The 13,100-nt window shown below is 42.8% G+C and overlaps 1 pseudogene across 1 annotated transcript; it reads right to left on the bottom strand.

Annotated features, from left to right (window-relative positions):
• Positions 1–4,029: 4,029 nt before the first annotated feature.
• LOC125518035 (polyubiquitin-like) lies at positions 4,030–12,877 on the bottom strand (annotated as a pseudogene). Its single transcript, XR_015612392.1, has 4 exons — positions 12,688–12,877; positions 11,099–11,777; positions 7,570–7,574; positions 4,030–4,734 (listed from the first exon to the last, which is right to left on the bottom strand). The product of XR_015612392.1 is annotated as a polyubiquitin-like (transcript).
• Between the last annotated feature and the right edge of the window lie 223 nt (positions 12,878–13,100).

Genomic DNA, 13,100 nt, shown 5'->3' on the forward strand with positions numbered 1-13,100 from the left:
TTCTTGGTAGAAGAAAATAACTCCATCTTATCAAGGGCAGAGGAAGCATGCAATCGTTGGCGTCAAATGACACCAATGATTTCTTACAAACTTGTTAAGATTTAACAAAGTTCTCTTATAAATATGTAATGACAACACTACACATAGGAGAATGACACCATCGGTGTTTTTCCCCACCTTCTCCCCTGGTCTTATTATGTCAATGCACTAAAATTATAAAAAATATCCTATTTTAAAAAATTAGTTTAAATATAATGAAATTGGTTATTGTAACTTACTGTAGCAATAATGATCTACAACAAAGTACTATTAAGAGTAATTTAGTCTATATAATTTACATATATGCGCTACATTTAATTTTGACATTGTAGTACTGTGCAGATTTTTTTTCCGCATGTGTAGTGCATAGAAACCTTGTTTTAGCAACAAAAAAAAATCCCACAAGATAGATGCTCTACAACCATGTGGATTTTCTATGGTAGTAACTTTTATTTCTTTTGTGGAAGGCAATGATGAATATAGTTAATGGTTTTGTACCTAGATGGACTAAAAATGTGACACATTTAAAATAGATTAACCAGTATAAGGACTTGTTTATTTTTTTAGAAATCTTATTCTTGGAGAAAACTAAAATCGGTATGAATGAATATATATTTCATTTCACATTGTTCTTAGTTCTTACATACATGTTGCTCGGGACTAACTTATTGCACATAGCCTGCAACTTCAAGGTGAGCACTTCCTGGATGGGACCGTCTATGGATCCCAAGGGTTTCGAATCAAGCAAGCCTGATGCTGCCAGTCTATACTTTGTTGTAGTGACGTGTCGATCATGCTAACAGTGGCAAGAGGGTCGAATTATATCCAACTTAAACTCTCCACAGTTGATGTGCATTTGCACGTCCCTATACCTCTCATGCCGACTCAACTAGCCATAGGTTAAGTTCAACCACATGTCTCTTCTCTAGTGGCACGAAGTCCTTCAAAGAATAACTACTATTTGGCGGTTATATATATGCATGTTCATTAAGAAATGGCATGGTACCATGTGCAAGATATTTGTTGGTGCATGTTGGAAGAACTAAATTAAGTAACACTTCATGTGACTGAAAGATGGAGGAACTGAAAGGATGGGAGACTTATAAAGGACACTCGGGGAAATAGAAGGTAAGAATGCAATCGTGTATGTTTATTTATTAGCACGGAAGGACAAGGTAGATATGGTATGCTTTCCTGCTGGATGTGCTTCACAATTTGATATTGTATCAGCCTAAATACAATGCATACGGAAACTAATAAGAACCCTGTATGTTTCAAACTCTAATATTGCATCGGTGTAAATACAATGCATGCATATAGAAACAAAGTAATAAGAACCATGGGCGGGAATAATCGAGAAAGTATCCAATGCTCCTCGACATGGAGTAATCCCAGAATTACCATAGAATTTTTGCATTTCTAATTTTTTTTATTGAACTTCACAAAATAATTGATACACTTCTACTACACAGATCAATTATACTACAAATTTCAAATCCAAAATATTTGTAGCTCGAAAGTTCGAAAAGAAGACAAATCCAAAATTAACATTGTTGATGAGCCAACTTCAGAGTGCAAATTGGGTATACTACTTTCCACAACTAGATTTGTCCTTATTTAATTCTATATCTGTATTTTAAAATTAGATTTGAATATTTGCAACAAGATTAATATATAGATTATGTTTAGACTGAGTTTTTGTTTAACATTTGGGAGGTACCGGGAGCACTCCACACCTCGGAATACCTGATACTTCTTGACAAATATTCGTCTATCGGGCATCGCTTTTTTTGCTAGTAGGCTGATTTCTTGAAATTTAGTAACAATTTATACTTTTTTCAAGAGATAAAGTAACTTTTTTGGGGCTTTTCGATCGATGGGCCAGTTGGTATTATGGGATCAAAATCAAGTAGCTCATAGATGTATCACTTTTTAGAAAACAAAAGGTAGCTTCATTACACACAACCTCTGGAGAAACTAAACATGCATATAATCAAATTGTTACAAATCTGATAAAATTGGAAGAGAGAGAAAGAATATGTCATAGAATATTCCCAAACACAACACATGTTGATGCTATGTCTCTTGTAACTACTATGTCAGAGGCTACTAAGAGATCATCCACATTCGATAGCAACTATGCAACCATGAGGTGTGGAGGAGCATAGTCTTCAATGCAACGCATCCATCGAGGGATATGACTGACATCATCGATATCGACCAGTGAATCAGTGACGTCAATCCCTGGATTTTCTTCTAAGGTAGCAGCATGTACTGGCGTTCCACAATGGGTAGTAATATAGACTAGTAACATGCACATGTTATTAGTCTATGTTACTACTAAGCCACAATGGGTAGTAACATATGTGTCGTAATATGGAACACTTTATTTATTACGCTATAGACACATCTTGCCTTAATATGTGTGATGTTACTCATACTAGTAGTAACTAGCTATGTTATCACTTTCGTTCCTTTGTTCATTTATTGCATGCCACATCATCTATTTAACCTAGATATGTGTGATGTTACTACTCCCTCCGTTTCTTTTTACTGTGCATATAAGTTTTGGTCAAAATCAAACTACACAAAATTTGACCAAATTTATACTCCCTCGGTCCTTTTTAGTTCGCATATAAGATTTGACTGAAGTCAAGCCTTGTAAAGTTTGACCAACTTTATTGAAAAAAGTACCAACATCACAATCTGAAATCAATATCAATAGATGTGTCATGACTTAAAGTTTCATATTGTATAACTTTAGCATGACAGATGTTGATATTTTTTCATATAAATATGGTCAAACTTTCTGAAGTTTGACTTCAGAGAATTCTAATATGCAGAGTAAAAAGGACCGGAGTGAGTACTAAAAAATATGAACATATACAATACTAAAACTATATAATATGAAAATACATTTCATGGTGCATCTGAAAATATTGATTTCATATTGTGAATTTTGATATTTTTTAATATAAAGTTGGTCAAATTTTATCAAGCTTGACTTTGACCAAACCTTATATGCAAACTAAAAAGAAACGGAGGGAGTACCTAGTTATTGCATGTTGTAATTTTAACTAGTATTATTAATTTGGACATTCAACACGATTAACTCTCTGCACCTAATACGTGGTCCATGCTCTGAAAAATTGCATGCCATCAAATCTCACATTTATCATGGATATTCTATTGCGTAATACGTACTAAGATTGGGATAGATTTGACAGAAGTTCCGGCACTTGTGAAAAGACATACAGAATTGCCTCAACAAAAATGGATGAAATTGGACCGAAAAAAGCCATTCAGCTTCGTTATCGATTACTCCCTCCGTTTTAAAATAGATGACCGAACTTTATTGAAACGGAGGGAGTAGGTATCAATGGGAACATCAAGATGAATGAGTTAACTAAGTATCAGATCGACCAAATTGAACAAATGATAGCTCAAGATGCAAAGAACATTGTCCGAAATAGATTTGGACCGAAAGGAAGTACTATTATCAATTTTCAGGATTGTGTTTTCATTAAATTTTGACTCTAGAGTGCTCGCATGATCCAAGAGAGTTAAAGTGCTGCATCAAGGACTGATTATGGAGGATTACCGTTTAGCTAGTTTCAACAATACTACAGGACCTACCATTTGAACTGATTTTTGACACGTTTAAGGAAAACACAAGTACTGCAAACGGGCATACGCAGATGCTACAGCATAGAACTAAGTTCTTCCACCACAGCGAGAAGAAAACATTAGAGAAAAGCACATCAAATGCATCAGAAGAAGCCGCACTTCAACACCAGGCAAGAACAACAGAATTATAGACCAAATTCAGGGCTCACTTATTCATAACCTGCCGTACGACAGAAGTTTCAGATCCAACCGATAACAGTGCATCACAGTTCTGTAGAAACAAAGACACCATCAACAGACCCAGACGAGACACCGGACAACTACAACGAAGGAACCAAGGCTTGCGAACCCAGAAACAGAAGCACCATTGCCAGGAGCTTACTGGCCACCACGGAGCCGGAGCACCAAATGAAGGGTGGACTCCTTCTGGATGTTATAATCAGCCAGGGTGCGGCCATCCTCAAGCTGCTTACCAGCAAAGATGAGGCGCTGCTGGTCTGTTGGGATGCCCTCCTTGTCCTGGATCTTCGCCTTCACATTGTCGATCGTGTCCGAAGACTCAACCTCCAGAGTGATGGTCTTGCCCGTGAGGGTCTTCACAAAGATTTTCATGCCACCCCGGAGCCTTAGCACCAGGTGGAGGGTGGACTCCTTCTGGATGTTGTAGTCAGCAAGGGTGCGGACATCCTCAAGCTGCTTGCCAGCGAAGATGAGACGCTGCTGGTCCGGGGGGATGCCCTCCTTGTCCTGGATCTTCGCCTAGACGTTGTCAATGGTGTCAGATGACTTGACCTCAAGGGTGATGGTCTTGCCGGTGAAGGTCTTCACGAAGATTTGCATGCCACCCCGGAGCCTGAGCACCAGGTGGAGGGTGGACTCCTTCTGGATGTTGTAGTCAGCCAGGGTGCGGCCATCCTCGAGCTGCTTGCCAGCGAAGATGAGACGCTGCTGGTCCGGAGGGATGCCCTCCTTGTCCTGGATCTTAGCCTTGACGTTGTCGATAGTGTCCGAGGACTCGACCTCAAGGGTGATGGTCTTGCCCGTGAGGGTCTTCACAAAGATCTGCATCTGTAAACAACAAAGCACGCCGAAGAGTTAGAAACGGTACAGAGAAATCTGTAGTAGATCAAACAATACATGGAACCAGATGATACAACAGGGATGGAATTGTAACTAAGAAAACCCTAGAATAAGCTAATCAAATGATTGACAGTGATAACTTTTGAAGGACCCGCTGTCACAAATATATTAGCAGTTCTATCAGCTAGCGCAATCTCTAGCCTCATGGGTAAGGGACAGTATAAGGAAAACTGAAGGGCATCAAACAATACATAGATGGTTAAGAATAACCTGAACTGTAGAAGAGAAGTAGCTGATCGATTGACAGACAAGGGATAAATTTTAGCAGAAGTTCAATCATTAAGCCTCGTGGAAGCAAACATGTTACACGAAAATCGACGTACAACTACATGGCTATCAGGTATACTCCTTAGTCCTTACAGATCAGGCAAGGGTGCAATATGAGGGCCACAAAATCAGAAGTCCACAATAATACTACTCCTATATAGATGAAAAACCTAGGGGAATTAGCTAACTGCAACTAGAGTGATATAGATGAACCGAAACGGCAGCAAACCCATCGGAATCGGCAGATGTACTCGAAAATCCACGCATAATAGAGAGATTTAGCCACAGAATATGAATTCCAAAACTATTTCAACTACAACCGAGCCTAATCAACCTCGAGTAACCGAACCAGGAGCAATCGACCGACAATAATAGCGCCTACGCAGCAGATCTACTCCAGACGACTAACAGCAATCGAGCACTACAAATAATAATCTATGAACAGGAGGAGGCAAAGGGAACGGTCGGAGAGCCGCATACCTTGAGGAGGGGGACGAGATGGCCTTCGCTTCGATCGGTTGAGAAGATTTTCCGGCGAGATGTGAGGGGGGCTGGACTGATTTGTGGATAGCAGACGGGAGGGGGCGGGGAATTTATAGGAGAGAAGTGCATGTTACACCCTCAAACTCTAGCCCTAATCTAATATACACCCCCAACTCCAATACCGTCTAATATACACCCCCAACTCACAAAACTGGCCATAATTCAACCCTCCCTCCCTGTTGACCGGTTTTGACCCAGTTTGACCGGTTTTCACTGAGTGAACAGTAAAAATAAAATTTTAAAAACCATATTTTTTTTTGAAAAAAATTCAAAAATGTTCCAAGTTTTTTTCACCGCGTGAACAGTAAATTAAAAAAAATCACCTTTTCAGCATGTTTGGACACCTGAGTAAATTCGAGATGTCCGTAAATTCGATTTTTTTTTCAAAATTTCAGCTTGGCGAACAGTAAAATCGATTTTTTTAAAACCCTTTTTTTGCATGGATGATGTTTGAGCGCGTGCTGATTTTCTTTGGATTTTTTTCCCGAATTACTGTTCACCATGCTGAAAATTTTGAATTTTTTTCGAATTTACGGACATCTCAAATTTACTCAGGTATCCAAACATGCTGAAAAGGTGATTTTTTTTGAATTTACTGTTCACGCGGTGCAAAAATTTGGAACTTTTTGAATTTTGTCAAAAAAATAATTTTTTTGTTTTAAATTTTTTTATTTTTACTGTTCACTCAGTCAAAACCGGTCAAACTGGGTCAAAACCGGTCAACAGGGAGGGGAGGGTTGAATTCTAGCCGGTTTTGAGAGTTGAGGGGTGTATTTTAGACGGTATTGGAGTTGATGGATGTATATTAGACTAGGGCTAGAGTTGGGGGTGTAATATGCACTTCTCTCAATTTATAGGCGGCTGGGAGCCTGGGACGGGAGGGAGAGAAGGAGGAAGCGCTACGGCACCGGCCGCGGATAGGGAGAGGAGGGAGAGGCGGTCGCGGTTCGTGTTTTGACCCTTTTCTAAAACTTATTTGAAATTTAAAACCTATTTATGATTCTACGCCATAGAGATGGCTACTATAGTTGGATGTTTTGTGATCATATCTGCAAGGTTTCATCGCGGAAGCATGTCGGTGGGTAGGTGCATGGCTTTCAAAATTATTCAAATATATATCTTGTTCACAATACAAATTAGTAGATAAATGCAGCTGATAACATCTTCCTTTTGTGGAGTGAAAGGGAAAAGATATATATTTCTTTGGTTTGTTGCCGCTATGCAACAAAACAAATTAATAGCTTGTGGAGCCTGAATCCCTGAGCCTGTTACCGAATCCATGAAAGATAAACCACAACATATTGTGAAACCTCAAGTCAAAATAAATACAGAATGATGGTGAAGTTTCACATCATTGCATTTCCTGGATTTTTCTTTGTCTCTCCTCTCCCTGAGTTCTCATCTCCTGGTGAAGGTGCAGTTACCATGCGAGGAGGATGCATATAATAATACGGCATATCAAGTGAAAATTTGTCAACCTCCTTTCGTTGAATCTGATAAATTGATGCCATGTAGATGCACAAGGTATTGGTCTCTGATGTTGAACTTTCAGCAAAGAAACGAAAAGGAGTAGTCCTCGCAGGAATAACATTATTTGCCTTTTCAGGTGTTAGTAAACCTTTTTGACTGGTAAAGATTTTAGAGAAAGGTGTGGTAGCTGCCCAGTGTCCCTCACTACTGGAAACAGAGAATTTGCCACCAGTCAGCTCTTTGCCGTCTGCTAGCGGACGGCAAAGAAGGCCTTTGTCGTCTGCTTATAAAAAACGGACGGCAAAGACATGGCTGACGGCAAAGAGCCTAGTTGCCATCAGCCTTTTTTGCCGTCCGCTAGTAGACGCCAAAGAGATGGATGAGGTCCAGTGGAGGCCTAAACCTTAATGGCCCATCAGCCCCACCCCATTACCGTCTGCCAGCAGACGGCAAACCAAACGCTACCTAACGGCCCGCCCCCACCCCACCTCCCACTCTCTCTGCCCTCTCACTCCATCGCGCCCCCGACCCCAATCGCCACCGCCGCCGCCCCCGACCCCCACCGCCCTCGCCACTGCGCCGTGCCGCCCCACCACCCGCCTATGCAAGCATTAACTTGAAGAAGATGAAAAAAAGAAGTAGAAAAAGTAGAAAAAGAAAGAAAAGAAGGAAAAGAAGGTCGAGGGGTCGAGGGTCGAGGATCTCCGAGGGATCGAGGGTCGAGGGGTCGAGGATCGTCGAGGGGTCGGGGTCGAGGATCACCGAGGGGTCGAAGTTTTTTTTCATAGTTTGAAGTGTCGATACTTTATGTGATGTGATGTCGTAAATTTTCTTGACTTGATCGCTAAAATTTACAGGCTTTGTGCTATTTCATCTCCTTGGAGCCATCGTGGTCGAAGTTTTTGGTCTGTGATCTCGCCATTGTTCGACTACTTCCTCTATAGCCAAGGGTGAGCTACGAATCCACCTTCACCTCCTACGCTCTTTTAATCATGTCGGTAGATTTCATTTTCATGCTAAGTCGCGTAACCAGTATGTGTCTCCCGTCCGAAAGGGTTGCATCTATAAATATGCATTCAGTTGCATATTTATCACATAACTCATTCGGATTGTCCAGCGATTTCCACGGACAGCCCGAGGATGTGTAGATTGGGTACGTTCTCCATGCTCTACCCCATTCCAAGACAAAATTTCGTCAGCGCCTCCCTGTTGTTCTCCGGATGCACATTCTCTCGGCTTTTTGCCGAGACGTGTATCATGAGAACAGCGGGGAGGTGCTACCGAAATTTTGTCTCAGAATGGGATAAAGTATGGAGAACGTACTCAATCTACACATACTCGGGTGGGATTAGGACATATCTTTACCTATTAGAGTGTAGGTTGCATGGACGTACTAAAATTGACAAACTAGATTAACTGATGGATATACATGCTGAATTATATACATTTCTTGTCTGTCCAGTAGCTAGGCAAGATGAGTGATCGTGCGTGGATGTACACCGATCACACTAGTTAGAAAGAGATGACCAATAAATGATTAGCAAAAATCAAAGGAGTTCTCCGTCTGTGGCGGACGGCAAAGGCTTGGGGGGGCATGACGCGTGCCTGACATCAGATAGCACACGGCAAAGGGGAGGGCATGTTTGCTGTCCCCTGGCAGACGACAAAGCCTCCCGTTAGCCACCTAACGTGGCTAACGCCTGTTATTTGCCGTCCATGTTCTTTGCCGTCTGCCACTAACGACAAAGGGTTTTTGCCGTCCGCTTTGAGGACGCAGACGGCAAAGAACCTATTTATCGTAGCTTTTTTTGCCGTCAGCGACAGACAGCAAAGAAGTTTGCCGTCTGCTTTTGGTTCCTTTGCCGTCTGCCATGGCAGACAAATAAGCTGATACATGTAGTGCCTATACCCTTATGAACAATAAATTAAAAAAGGAAACTAATTAAAAAAGGAGAGATTTTGTGACATCAAATTTATAAAACATTTTAGGTGCTTGAAAATGACATGATTATGTCCCTATGCCCTCATTCAGAATATGGTATCATATCGGCTTAATGACATTGCGTATGAAAATAATAGCCATGTTATTGCCACCATGTAGGTAGTAAAACATAAGAGGTGTTTTTCAATAATAGTTTTTTTATTAAAGCATTAAGGTAAGACAAAATAAGTAAACTCGATCTAATAAAGCATCGCAACACAGAGTCAACATACCCACATAACTAAAAGAGAAAAATAAAAGACAATGAGAGCAATGCTTACAATCAGCATCAATAAGGCATCTAGCCCTAGCGCCTCCACATTTCATGGCGACATTACAAATTCCATAGCCTACAAGAAGAAATGCCGACTACGACTATCTTGCGAAGAAGGCCACTAAAACTTAGAAGACCCTAATACACTGTCTCCGCCTAAAATAAGGTGGGGTATGATACAGATTCTTCAAAACTTAGCTCGTCACACATAACTTTTTAGCATGGATATCATAAGAGGGTACACAAAAACAAATCGAAGTTCAAATCATATTGGGTCCTCGTCTCCTTACAACATGTATATATACACATGTGTAATTTTAACTAGTATATTAATTTTAACCTTCAAAGGGATTAACTCTTTGCACCTAACATTGCACGTGGTATGTGGTCTCAAATTCTCCATGCCATCAAATGTATCACCTTTATCGCAAATACTTCCGAAGCTAAACTACATCATATTTATACAACCTCTCTTACTTTCCCCATTGTTCCCAACATCTTTTTCAAATGATGACAATCGTTGATTGATTAATTCATCTTCCTTTTGTCTTTGTCACTCACTATCTCATCAACCAACCACTGGATAGGAATGGGAGGTATCAAGAGAAAGGTAGCGATGATGTATCAAGAGAGAGATAGCAACTCGGAAACAGCTTGTGGTAGATCAGGGATACACTAAGGTTTAGATCATGTTGGTAGGTAGTTAAAGTGGCATATGGGTTGCGCAACGTGATTTTTATACGATTGCATAGCCCAAATTTTTTCATAAAAATGATGTAACTTGGAAGTTTTGCACTTGTGAAAAAATACATTATCCAAAATGCTACATACCAATAATTGAAAACTGGGACAAACAAAACCATGTGAGCATTGTTTTCTTAGGGCTTGCTACTCGTCGGTTGGCTGATCTTTGGAAAAGATTGGCCGGGTGACCAGTCCGATCTCACGATCCTATCCTCTTTCACTTGTTGCAATTATAACAAGACCTCATGTTGCAACTTCAGCTCGTGTCTTATTGTCATTGTGGCAAGCTAGACCCTTGTAGCGGCCCACGTCCACCCACTTTGCAACGGCAACTCCAGCAACAGGGAACGACCCTCACTGTCACCGGACGCCCCAACATTGCAGCGCCGGTGCCCCAACATTGCAGCGCCGGTGCCACATGTTCACGTCTTTGGCTGGAGGTCGCCGCGTCTACAGCAGCCGCGCCTGTGCGAGAGGGCATCAGGGGTCATGCAGCCAACACAAGCACAAGATCAGCAAGAAGAACACACATATGTTTGAATAAAATGGGGCAACGACCAGCACACGGGACTCCACGTATCTTAGAAAATTTGAGGATCAAAGGGATTCTACAGGCCAGAAAGTTGGCAAGTACAAAAAACAAAATCTGTTTGAACACACGCATTTCAGAGGATAGAGCATAGAGGTCACCAACCAGAAAACATGTGCCAAAAGCAGATCAAATGCATCAGAAATATCACAAGAAACCACATAACACAACAGGAAACATCAGGCAAGACAAACAATATTATGGATTGAATTCAGGGCTCACTTAATATTAAGTTCATCAAAGCTGCTGCACACCAGCAGAAGTTTGCAGATACAAACGATAACACTGCATCATAGTACGGTATAGAAACAAAGACAGTTCAGGCAACGACAGACATAGACCAGACTCCTTTGGAGGACACCGAAGACGAGACTTGTGAACCCAGAGACAAAAGCAGCTCCATGGCCAGGAGCTTACTGGCCACCACGGAGACGGAGCACCAAGTGAAGGGTTGACTCCTTCTGAATGTTGTAGTCCGCCAAGGTGCGGCCATCCTCAAGCTGCTTACCAGCAAAGATGAGGCGCTGCTGGTCCGGGGGAATGCCCTCCTTGTCCTGGATCTTCGCCTTCACGTTGTCGATGGTGTCAGATGACTCCACCTCCAGGGTGATGGTCTTGCCGGTGAGGGTCTTCACAAATATCTGCATGCCACCACGGAGCCTGAGCACCAAGTGGAGGGTGGACTCCTTCTGGATGTTGTAATCCGCAAGGGTGCGGCCATCCTCGAGCTGCTTGCCGGCAAAGATCAGGCGCTGCTGGTCCGGGGGGATGCCCTCCTTGTCCTGGATCTTGGCCTTCACATTGTCAATGGTGTCTGAGGACTCAACCTCCAGGGTGATGGTCTTGCCGGTGAGGGTCTTGACAAAGATCTGCATACCACCACGGAGCCTGAGCACCAAGTGGAGAGTGGACTCCTTCTGGATGTTGTAGTCCGCAAGGGTGCGGCCATCCTCGAGCTGCTTGCCAGCAAAGATGAGACGCTGCTGGTCCGGGGGGATGCCCTCCTTGTCCTGGATCTTTGCCTTGACATTGTCAATGGTGTCAGAGGACTCGACCTCAAGGGTGATGGTCTTGCCGGTGAGGGTCTTCACAAAGATCTGCATCTGTAAATACAAAGCAGACAGAAGCAGATTAAGTTACAGTACAGGGATATCTGCAGTACGTCAAACAATAGATGAACCAGATGGCCACCATGCTACAAAGATGAAATTGCAACAGAGATGAAATCAGCTAGAGAGCTGACAGCAAACTGCCCAGGAGCTGGCCACTAGAACAAGCCAATGGATTGACATAATATAAGAGTGTTTTTGACACTATACTAGTATCAAAAACGCTGCTATATTATGGGACGGAGGGAATAGCATATCTACCAGCGCAGTTTCAATGGGAGCTGATGTAATCTGGTTGTACTGAGAAGCTTGTCAACAAGCCTAGAAACCAACAGTAATATCGGCAAACCGACATGAATTTAAGAGTTGAATTCAATGCCCAACTACGGACGCTACAAGCAACTACAAAGCTGAACTATTAATCTAGCAAATCATAGGTGTATCCTTCCACAGATCATAGGGCTACAAAATCAGAAACTAGCTAACTAAGTCTATAACGAGATAGATGAACCGAACCAACAGCAATCGCATCGCATCCCAGTAATACCACGAAGGTGTACCCTTCAACATATGAGGCTCATGAGCGGTACATAATCAAAAATCCACAATAACAACCAAGCAGAACTAAGACGAACCGACCCCACAGCAATCCCATCATAATCGGCAGATCTGCTCGAAAATCACGGCATAATCAAGAGAGACGTGTTAACTACAATCAGGCCTAATCAGCCACGACTAACCGAACGAGCTGCAATCGATCAACAGCAATAACGCCTCGACCCACCCACAGATCTAATCCAAATCCATACGACTAGCAGGAATCGAGGGCGGTGCTAGCAACGATCGATCCAAGGGCACGCACGCACGCACGAGAGAGCGAAGAAGAAACCGTAGCCTCGCATACCTTGAGGAGGAGGACGAGAGAGCCTTCGCTTCGCTCGGATCGGAGGTTTCCCGGTGAGATCGTAGGGGGGCTGGATTGGATTGGATCGGATCGGATGTGTGGAGAGGAGACGGGAGGGGGCGGGGATTTTATAGCCGAGCCGGCTCGGACGGGAGGGAGAGAAGGAAGAAGCACTACGGCACCGGCACGGGTGACTTGTGGGGGCCGGAGCGGATACGAAGGGGAGAGGCTTCCCTCAAAAAAAAAAAAGGGAGGGGAGAGGCGGTCGCGGAGTCCGTCCCCACCACGCAAAAAATCCAGGATATGGGGAGGAGATTCCAAAGGTGACGCCGTCGAGGGTTCGGCTGGTTGGTGGCCGTTGGAGTTGGACGGGTCGGCTCACGCCGTTGGTGTGGTGCGTGAGCGTGACACAC

The sequence above is a fragment of the Triticum urartu genome, chromosome 7A (genome assembly GCF_056163025.1).
Source record: "Triticum urartu cultivar PI428250 chromosome 7A, HENAU_Tu73, whole genome shotgun sequence".
Classification (NCBI taxonomy): domain Eukaryota; kingdom Viridiplantae; phylum Streptophyta; class Magnoliopsida; order Poales; family Poaceae; genus Triticum; species Triticum urartu.